The 11,295-nt window shown below is 41.5% G+C and overlaps 1 long non-coding RNA gene across 1 annotated transcript in view; it reads right to left on the bottom strand.

Annotated features, from left to right (window-relative positions):
• LOC116706328 (uncharacterized) overlaps positions 1-3,752 on the bottom strand; it is a 29,776-nt gene extending 26,024 nt beyond the window's left edge. The window contains exon 1 of the long non-coding RNA XR_004336205.1: positions 3,551-3,752. This is a non-coding gene — a long non-coding RNA (uncharacterized LOC116706328). The remainder of the gene's footprint in view (positions 1-3,550) is intronic.
• Positions 3,753-11,295: the final 7,543 nt, after the last annotated feature.

The following is an 11,295-nucleotide window of genomic DNA, read 5'->3' as shown; positions in this document are numbered from 1 at the left end:
TCGCGAGTGAGGGGACCATGGAGCGTGAGATTGGTCGGAGAATCGGAGCAGCGGGTGCAGTATTACATTCTGTTTATCGCAGCGTTGTGACGAAAAGAGAGCTGAGCCAGAAGGCAAAGTTCTCGATCTACCGGGCAATTTTCGTTCCTACCCTCACCTATGGTCATGAAGGCTGGGTCATGACCGAAAGAACGAGATCCAGGGTACAAGCGGCCGAAATGGGTTTCCTCAGGAGGGTGGCTGGCGTCTCCCTTAAAGATAAGGGGAGAAGCTCAGTCATCTGAGAGGAGCTTGGAGTAGAGGGGCTGCTCCTTCGCGTCGAAAGGAGCCAGTTGAGGTGGTTCGGGCATCTGGTAAGGATGCCTTCTGGGCGCCTCCCTAGGGACTCCTACTGGAGCTGCTGCCCCCGCGAACCCGATACCGGATAAGCGGATGAAGATGGATGGATGGATGGATTATTTCACTTAGTCTGTCTCCAGACTTCACAGCCTGAATTCCAAAACTGATGTATTAAAACATGCACAATAGAGCAATTACATTACAGGCCAACTGAAAGAAAAGTAATGCTGCCTGAATGATGTTTTTTTTATCCGTGCTAGTGATGGGCCCTAGGGATGGTAATGTCTGTCTGTCAGTCTGTCTGTTGGCCCAGACTGTAGTATCTCAGCAACTGTTGGATGGATTGTCATTAAATTTTGTCCAGACATCCATGGTTCCTAGATGATGAATATTAATGACTTTGGATCGCCTTGTACCACCACAATTTTTACATTTGTGATGTAAAGTGAAGTGTCTCAATAACAGATGGATGGATTGTAATAACCTTAGTGATTCCCTGACTATTCCTCTAAAACAATCATGAGGTCGAAAGAACTAAATTCCCATCAGATTCAGCGGTAATTTGTGTTTAGTGCTAACAGGGTAAAAAAATTGCTGGAAATGCTGGTAGAATGTACAAGTGGCTGGTAGATTTGTTTTACTCACCAGCCCAAAAAAAAGGTAATCTTTTAAAAACATTCACTAGCCATTTGTCCAGTGGAAGAAAAAGTAAATTTTGCACCCTGAGTGTTGAATGATTAGCACGCTAACACAAAAAACTAAGATGGTAAACTTGGTAAACATTATACCTGCTAAACAGCTGCGTATTAGCATTGTTGTTGTAAGTGTCCCAGTATGCCCTGAGTGAGCAATGCCAAACCAGAGAGACCTGGATCGGACTCAGGGCTCCCTCCACCGTCTCTAGTTGGTAGAAAAAGTTGCTGCATGACTTGTTCCCAGATAAAGAGGCATGATCCAAGATCATCTCTGGTGGGGATGAGTCCAGCTACAAGTGGGAAATTGACCACCTGGTGACCAGGTGCAGTCAGAACAACCTGGAGCTGAATGCTCTGAAGACAGTGAAGATGGTTGTGGACTTTAGGAAAGACGCAGTCCAACCCGCCCCTATCACCCTGGGTGACTCCACAGTCAACGTTGTGGAGTCCTTCCGATCCTTGGGCTCCATCATCTCCAAGGACATAAAGCTGAACTGAGCTAACCCTTCATTAAAAAAGCCCAACAGACGATGTTCTTCCTGCGGCTGCTGAAGAAGTTCAACCCACCAAAGACAATGATGATGCACTTCTACACAGCATCATTGAGTCCATCCTCACCTGCACCATCACCATCTGGTACGCTTCTGCCACTGCTAAAGACCAGGGAAGAGTGCAGCATATCTGTTGAGAAGGTTATTGGCTGCAATCTACTGTTTCTCAAAGACCTGTACGTCTCAAGGACTTTGGGGCAGGCAGGACAGATTGTAGCCAATCCCTCTCACCCCGAACACAAACTGTTTGGACCCCTCCCCTCCATCAGCCATAAAAACAGTTTTTTTCCTCTCTGCAGTCAGCCTTACTAACATGCTCCAGTCCCCCACTGCCACACTGATTTCAAAATTATATTCTTCACTTTTAATGCCTTGCTCCTGAATACATCTCAGATTTTCTTTACCTGTTATGTATCTCTCGACCACTTATATCTGCCGGGCTGTGTGGCTCAGTGGTAGAGCGGTTGCCTGCCAATCGGAAGGTTGGTGGTTCGATCCCTGCCCCTGCAGTCATTGTCGAAGTGTCCTTGGGCAAGACACTGAACCCCGAGTTGCCCCCGGTGCTGCGCATCGGAGTGTGAATGTGTATGAATGTGTATCTGATGAGCAGGTGGCACCTTGTACGGCAGCCCCGGCCACAGTGTATGAATGTGTGTGAATGGTGAATGTTACCTGTAGATGTAAAAGCGCTTTGAGCAGTTGTTAAGACTGGAAAAGCGCTATATAAATACAGCACATTTACATCTGCCAATGGAGCCTGGAGTCACGGTTTGTGACAAAAGTAGAATGGCCAGAGCCTTTAGTTATCAAGCTCCTTTCCTGTGGAACCAGCTCCCAGTCGGTTTGGGAGGCAGACACCGTCACCACATTTAAGATTAAACCTAGCTTACTAAAGTTAGGGAGTGAGGAGTTACAGCGTTCACCATGTGGGACGGGTGGGGGAGGGCAAACAATGCACCCCTTCTCTTCTCTGCTTCTCTTCATAGTAATCAGATTCACCTACCAACCCTAATAGAGCTGGCCTATGTTTTTATTTATACTGTTTGCTTTTTTTTATTCCCATTCATTTTTTTATTCCCATTCATTTTCTTGTCTTTACTTCCTCTATGTCCAACTCATGTCCTTTGGCCTTCTTCTCATTGTATCTGCTTGTCTGGTTTATACTTATTTTTTGTAGAGCACAGAAAAAGAAAATGTTTGATATGAATAAAGTTTATCATAATTTTATTATTAAATAAATGAATGCAGCCATTATTAATGTTATTACGTTAATTCCAGGTACAAAATATAAAATGCACAGTTCATGCTCCAAGAAAAATTAAGATTGGCTGTACAAATGCCATTGACACATGGTCACGTTTATAATTCCCCCATTTATAAATACATTAAACACACACCTGCCTGCCATAGGTACACACGTTTGTGCTGCAGTGTTTCATGTTGTAAACTCATGCCATTCCCAAACCTTCAGAAGGAGATGGTTGACGTGTGGTGGTAGTGATTGCAGAGAGGTTTTGAGTCAGATGCAGAACTAAGTGACTCTAAAATGCACATATCAAGACTGCATGGTTTAGATTATGAGCTTTCTTCTCAGCTTAATTTGATTTGAATGTCACACAGCATGATGGAAAGCTAGTATTTGAAATGGCATGATACAAAATGAGGAGCAGTTGGACACACTACTTTTGATTTGTTTATCTTTTGAAAATATACCAAAATTGTTCCCCATGGCCAACACCGTCCCGGTGACGGGACCGTTCTCTCCACTTAAGAGAAAATGTTTTCTCCACTCAGACGTTTTCATAAATCGCAAGCATTAAATCTTCATAAACACACTCATACAGCACACCGTTTGGAAGCTTAAAGCATAAGATGACTTAGTTATAGTAATAATCCTGTTATGAAGTAAAGAAATACAGAAAAATTCTGCGTCGCTAGTGTCTAAAGTCGAGTGTGCATCCATACCTTTTTCCTCGTGTCTTTATTCACAGCGGTGAAAGATCGCCAAAAATCCAAGGAATTAGAATATCCAAGCCATTTTATCCACAACGAGCTGGTTAGTTTAGCTAGTTTCTGGCCGAGTTTCAACTGAAAGAAGGCTGAACAGTTTACGATTTGTGGGTTTTGACCGCTTCTCTCTTCACCCCCAAGGCTGCTACACTGTTACTGAGCACACCAGGGGATTCTCTGACGTCAGCGCATTCCATTGCAGTTAGTTATCGGCCAATCCCTCTACTCAGTCGACTGTGACCCGAGATGGCCCTAATAGAAGCCAGTCATGTTGCAGAGTTCAGGGAAGACCAACGTGGGAAAGACTGACAGTTGTTCCTTCCAGTTGAAACTAGATGTTATGAAACTGGCCTACCTGTTTAGCCAACAAGAAGACAAATTGATTGATACCAAACTTGACCAGAAAATTTTAACCCTGTGATGGCTGCAGCTGTGTCAAAGCAAAAACAGGGCCTTAGTAATGGCATTTCACCATTTCATTAATTTATAATTACTTATTTCTATAAATATATGCATATAGTTACTTCAAGTATGTGTGTGAGTGATGTGGGTGTGTTTTTTGTATTTGAGAAGTTTTGTATTTTGCACTTTTGTGGCTTTTTTCTTTGCACTTTTCAAAAGGAAATAAATAAAACCCACAGACATATCTGTGGAAATAACTTCATAAAATATCCATTTTCTGAGTGTTTTTCTTCTGTTTTTTTTCTGTATTAAGTTTAGACCTTTGGCTAAGGTACGAGTATTGTGTTTACCCCATCTAATAACAGCAGTGTTTTTTTAATCATTTTACAGATGCTTTACTTCGACGGAAATAGAAATTCTCTATTCTAACCTCTGTAGCTCTGTGTCACTAAGGCCTAGAATCACACTGACACTTGGAACAAAACATTGAGAGTGTTAACTTCCCAATGACCTCAGGCACATCCCAGAGGGCCAAAGTATATGGGAGCTGCATCACTTTTCTTTGGTAAAACATTTGGGCGAGAAAAGTATGTATTTTCAAGTGTCTTTACTGTACAGTTTTGTGTGATATTTCATGGTGATATAGGGTGACTCAACTATGCTGGCAATACCAAGCTAGTTCATCTAGTGGTGTGTTTACAAAAGGGAATCTGTATGACACTTTGTTAAATCCATGCCAGGATACCCAACCTGGCCTGGCACTGGCCTCCTGTTGCACTCGTAAAACAGTCAAACCTTCAGTCGTGCAAAACATGTTTTTACAATTATGAAAAGGATGGCATACCTTGCCTTATCAGGATGCTGTACTTACACTAAGATTATGTTTTAAAACTTTGGATGTAGCAACCTTTTCTCTATATGTTCAACAATTGGATTGCATGTTAGAGCACATCCTGTCTTTTAAAGAACACAAAGAAGCATGGGCTTACGCTACGTGCAAAATGGGTTTTGCGTTCAGTAGATGGAATTCCATCTGACTCCTTCAGCTCCATCACTGGGATGGAGTAAGTTTTACTTTGGCTGCCATGTGAAATACATCATGACTGCGGAGAGATGAAGACTTATTGATAACAAAAAATGTTTTTTATGCTTAGTACTTATGAAACACCTCCTGAAGGTTATTTCCAAGGCAGGATCTCTCCTCTTCGGGATAAAGCATAACAGGAAAGACGGGCCAACATAACAGATGAACACATGAACCCATTACGTTGTTTGCAAATAAAATTGCACTCCACAGAGAGCTTTCTGTTTTGTTACCTCGATTGCACGTGCATGTGCTTGAATGCACTTTGGAGAGAGATGACCGGGAGAGAGAGAGGGCATTTGAGTGGGGGAAGTGTGTGTGTTAAATCCTGTGCATGCTCAGAGTTCCCACCTGGTGCAAAACCATGGGACATTGAAGAAATCAGTCTAAAAGGGGACTAGTCTTTTTTTAATGTGTCGTTTTCCTACCCTCTGCTCTCCAGCCAGCTGAGCCACTCAGAGTTTGATCAGGATGTGAAGCCTGAAACGGACAAAGCACCATGGAATGAACATGAAAGGCTAAGCAAACACCCAGGCACTGACACACACCAGCACACACACTTGCACACGCGCACACACTTTTTCTTTTATGTGTCTGCCTCTCACACTCTCTCATTTCCGCTGTTATGGTTAAAAAGGCTCAAAAACACAACCAACAATTCATACAGTGCTCTGCACTTTTCATTCACTCTCACAATCCCATTCATCTCAATAATGGAAAAGAGAAGAGTACCAGTCCCAAATTGTCTCTGGCACCTCTACCACCTTGCATTTTTGAAGGTGCCAACCAATCTGTCTCTCTGACAAAATTCATGAAGGTTCCACTTTTAAAGAGAAGGAGGAAGAAAGATCATGTTTGAATAATTAATCTGTGCAGGGAATGAACTACAGACCTTGTGTCTATCTAAGTATTTTTCACATTTTCTTCAGGTGGGTCAGGCAGTGACCACAGGCCCAATGTCTGTTGGACACTTGAGGAAAGACGAACTAAACTTTCCATCTAAGAGAATAAATTTCTCTAAAGAGGTACAAGGGAGAGAGTCTGAATGAATAAAACACATCACTGGGCACAAGACCTTACATACATGCCAGACAAAAGAAAAATGGAGACAGAGAGAAATGGCCATGATGATGAGGATGATGAGAACGACTGTGATATTATAGCATTGTTTACTGGTATTAGCAGAAGGTCAGATTCTTTCCTGGCCAAAAAAAAGCCATTATCTGGAAGGGTGAGATGGTCCACTGGGGCTTAGGGCTCATCAGTGTAAAGGCTGCAGACAGCAGATTTAGTAGGCAGGTTGAGGCGTCCCAATACGGCAATAAGACCCCATACAGGTGTCATCTTCTAGTCTGGCGCAGACAGAGACAATACAATTAATTTACAGCTCTGTTATAGGTTGTTCCTTAAAATCTTGGATTGAATCTGCGGTGAGATGGAAAATCAGATTTCTCTGAATGTAAAGCCGTGTATGCAGCTTTGTAAACCAAAATATTGTAACTGTCAATATTGAGATAAGATAACTTGAGTGGAAATTAGTTGGTATGTAGCGGATGAGGTGTAAAAGCTGCATTAAAATATTTGTTGGCCCTTTGGGGGCAGTGCAACAAGCTTTAAACACGTCAGGTTTTCACAAAATTAACTTGGCAATCGTTACATCCAGCAGCCGCATACAAATATTAGCCTTCATTTGAGTTGTTTTTAGTCACCTGGAGTATGTAAGTTAAATATTCACTTACATTATAGCTCTGGTGTGGTCTCTGCCAACTGCTTCATGTATGGCATGCAGTGTACAGTCTCTTTATCAGAGCTTTTCAGCTGAAAACAGCCACCTGCTGTGTCTGGAAATGAGATTGAGAGCAGCGAGAGTTAAACATTAAAGTTAAAGTTACGGGCCGTAAAATCATAACAATGAAAGAAAGACGTTAACAGAGCTGAGGAGAGCTGCATAATTTAATGATAATTCTCTTTGGGTTTCTCACAGAGAATGACACCTTTCACATTACAGGGAGTCATTTGATTAATACAGAAAATATAGATTAGTACAGATTTAAAGTCATACAGGTCCCATGATGCTTAACTATTTATCACAACTGTATGTTGGAGTTTAATAAACAGCTTTCACTTGAGGAGCATAAGTATGAAAATGGTTTAATCAGCAATCTGCAGAATGGAGTGGTGGCCTCCAGTGGACAAGAGCATCTGCTGAGGAGTGAGTGATTCTCTACATACAAATGAATGAAAATAACAGCAGAAAGAAGGGGAAAATGTGTGTGTGATGACGCTAAGGCTGGGACGGCTAAGGCCGGGATATTCTTATTTACACACTGACAGGAGTTATATATTGTGCGTATTAACTGTCTCTGTGTTATGTTATGTTAGATCACGCTGAGGCTGGAGCTTATGCTGGGGAAAATAAGAGCTTACAACATGCGGTACACGTAGAGTTTCCAGAAAGCAGGTGAAATCATCAGCTATTTGACTGCAACTGCTTGTCTTTGCATGATCCTGTACAGAGTTATCAGTAATAAAGTGGAATGATGTAAGTTTATGTGCAAACGTCCCCTGTAGGAATATAAAGTGAAGACAGGATGGAGTTCTGCTTCTAAGGCTTGACCCTGCTCCCTGGTGATACTGCATTCAGTGAGACAAGACTACAGCTCATCCTAATTATTTCTAACTGATGGGCCAATCCATCAAGAGAGACAGTCTAAAGGGGGAAGGGGGGACGAAGAGTAGGTGGAGGGAAACAGGAAAGGACGGTAAGAACGCATGCTGAGGCTCAACTGCTCTTCCTCCGTAGGAACGGCATTTCCCTCTTGTACTTTCTTTTCTTTCACATCTCTTATGGCTTTCTCACTTTCCTACAGTCATCTAACGCTCTTCACAGGGAAACATACCTTCTCTTCTTGTGTTATTGCACAGCATATATTCGGCAAAGTTGATAGGGTTGTTATCATTGCCGTAGTTTATAAAGCACAAGCAAGTGATCGTCTGTCCGAATTAGTCAATGCAAATTCAGAGAACCAATTTAGCTTTATTTCTCATGTGAGGATTCCATGACAAATTTCCACAGTCCAAGCACGTTGGGTCATTAAATTCAGATTTATAAGATTGATATCAATACTTATCAAAACACTAACGCCCCCTTACGCCATCAAAGGCCCCAGGCACCTATTATCCTCTCACGGAGAGAGAGAAGGATAGATCCAGTGAATGGACAAGAGTGAGAGAAAGAGAAAGGAATAGATAGAGAGGAAAAATGTCATCAGCCACAGAAGCTGAGTGAGATTCACCATCGCAGCATTAGCTGACGTCTCCTGATAACAATGGGATTAATCAGTATTCCGTGCATAGTTTACGGCTGCAGTAGTCCTTTATCACAGCAGCAACTGTGGCCTTCCTCTAGAGGTAAGGTTAAAATGGAGATTATGCTTTGTTCCTGCTCACCTCCACTAATGAACCTTATCTCCCCTCACTACCCATCTCTTCATTCTGTTTTGCTCACACAGAATAACACACCTCCTGCCCCCTTTTCCACTCTCTGGAGGAAAACAGAGAAAAGCTCTCTGTTTTCTGTGTCTCTTTTCTAAGAGCAATGGACCAGTCACCCTGTTGTCTCCTTCATTTCCACTTTCAGTCATTCACATTGAAGCATTTACACTTCTCCACCGCTTAGAGGTTGTCCCATCCAATGTCTAAACAATGTGTGTAAAATCCCTGACTGTGGACCCATTTGCAGGTAATGCTTTAGATTACAGCTTTCATCCAAAAAGTTAAATTAAAATTCACTTCTGCAAAGCAGTAAACACTGATGTCTACACTTGAGAAAAAAACTAATTTAGTGTGACAAATTTAAACAACCGCTGCAAGTCCAAGTTGCAAACTATCCATCTCATAAAGCAACAAACCAATTCACATATGTGCTAAATTACTGCAGTCAGAAATTCTATAAAATTACACAGCAAACCCTGAATGTGAAAAAAAGAATTTGCTCATTTGAAAGCATGTACCGTCAATTTCATATCAATATTTGAAGAATTGTGAGTTGGTTGCACAAATCAGCTCTTAAGTGCATGTTTACTGAGTTGAGGCGAATCAAATTAAAACACTTTGCACCACACATACTGATACTAACACCTAATTCTTATGTGGAAATGAGTTGTAATAAAATATTCACACCCAGTACCTGCCAGGTGTAACTGAACCAACTGGCTAAACTAACGTTATCTTGCTAGCCTTATACCTGTTAACTGAATACGGTCAACACATTTGACCTCAAGTCAAAATGCTGATTATTAATGATGTAATCTGGGAAGAATTTAAATTACATTCAACAAAAGTAAAACAAGGTATCTAATAAAAAAACATAATGCTCAATGACTAAATAGTGTCAGATATGTTATCATAATCTAATGTTCATGAGCTTTTAGTCTGGATGTGGAAACCACATAGACACTACAAAGAAGATGTGTTGCATTTTATTGATCAGAGCGTTTAACTCTTGTGTTGAATTCCTGTCAACCATGAGAAAAAGAAAAAAACATTTGTCACTTTTTTTCAACATTATGAATCGCTTTTTCTGACATTTTTGTCACTTTTTCAATGTTGTAGGTGCTTTTTTTTTTCAAAGCTTTTTATTTCGACAGCCCATTTTTTGTGACAAAAACTAAATAAATGAACTGAAAACGGGGCAGATTTGACCCAAGGACAACATGAGGGTTAAACAACATGTTGATAGCCGTTTCCAGTATTTGCATGAAAAGCATCAGGTGAGCCATTAAATGTGATCGGCACTAATTTGTCCAATTATTCCAGCTCTTTACACATAAGCGTATGCCCTATTGGCAAGGGAATAGTATTACCAAGGGAGCTTGGAAATGACCCGCCAAAAAACAAATTAAAAAATCACCGAGATGCCAAGTCGCAAAAGACTAATATTATCACATGACCTCTGTGTTTGGCTAAATGTAGTAGGCTATTTGCGGTGGAATTTTTGCTTACAAATGAGATAGAATCACACGGGATTAAGATCACAAACACCTCTATTACAAATGACTAGAGTTCCCCAGGTAATGGTCCCGTGTGAATAGGGCTTTAGTAATGAATCTCCAATGCAACCCAATCTTGTTCTGCAACATGCTAATAGTATTCTACATATGGTATGGCTGTGTCGAGCAAACCTACATAAGGCCTATAGTACAGCCTCATTTCTCTCCAGTACTACATTCTGGGTTCGCAGTTTAGTTGTATGTGGGTTTTGCCAGCTACATTTTTTGGCTGTCCAATAAGCAAACAGAGGGAGTGGCAGAGAATGATGACGTTGAAGACTTGTTCTAGAGTTGTAGTTCTGTAATGGCGGCGGAGAAAGATGCGAACAAAGCAATTCATTCAGTTGTGGCAACGCTGACGAGTATCCAGAAGTTAAAGCCCGAGCAAGAACAATCTTTGCTGACTTTTGTTGGATGGCCATGATGTTCTGGCCCTCGTCCACTTGGGGTTCAGGAAAAGTTAGATTTCCCACTCTGATTTGTTAGTGGTGAAGGAGTTGGCTGAGGCTAACACTGGGGATGCTAATGCTAAATATAAGAATATAAGCCTTGTCGGTCTCACCTCTTGAAACGTTAGCGATTGGTTATGGCAGGGCAGATCCAGTAGTTTTAAACTTCGACAGAGTACTTCAAGGAAGTTAACACTCATCAGTGGAGAGTGGGCAAACTCTCTGTACAAATGAAATGTACCAGAGTCTGGAAGGCCAGGCTAAAAAACAAATGGTCACCAGGGACGTAAGAGGGGCAATTTTACAAAATTTGAGAGAATATAAGAGAATGTAGTGATCATTAATGACCAATGTGAGCTGCGATTTACTATTTAAATTTTTAACCTCTACTTTTCGTCACCAGGTATCAACCTAGTGTGGATCTCAGGAAGGAATCTGCATAAAGAACGGAAAAAACAGTCGCTTTCGGCTTCAAGGGACATGTTTTGTACATGCACTATTGTTCACGCCAAATCTCTGTAACAAAAGCTCAAGTCATTTCTCTGCATGAGTGGCCTTTCTAAACCAACAGGCTTTAGATGAATTCTAAATCACTCAATGTGCTTCACTCTCCACTTTCTGTCTCAAAACACACTCATCCAGAGCTGGCATGATAAATCTGTATGCACATCTGCCAAATCATCCCTGTCTCCTCGCCACCTCCATGTTTCAACT

Source organism: Etheostoma spectabile, chromosome 18 (assembly GCF_008692095.1).
Source record: "Etheostoma spectabile isolate EspeVRDwgs_2016 chromosome 18, UIUC_Espe_1.0, whole genome shotgun sequence".
Taxonomy (NCBI): domain Eukaryota; kingdom Metazoa; phylum Chordata; class Actinopteri; order Perciformes; family Percidae; genus Etheostoma; species Etheostoma spectabile.
The sequence above is the reverse complement of the archived record's forward strand: the minus strand, read 5'-3'. Positions and strand labels throughout refer to the sequence as shown.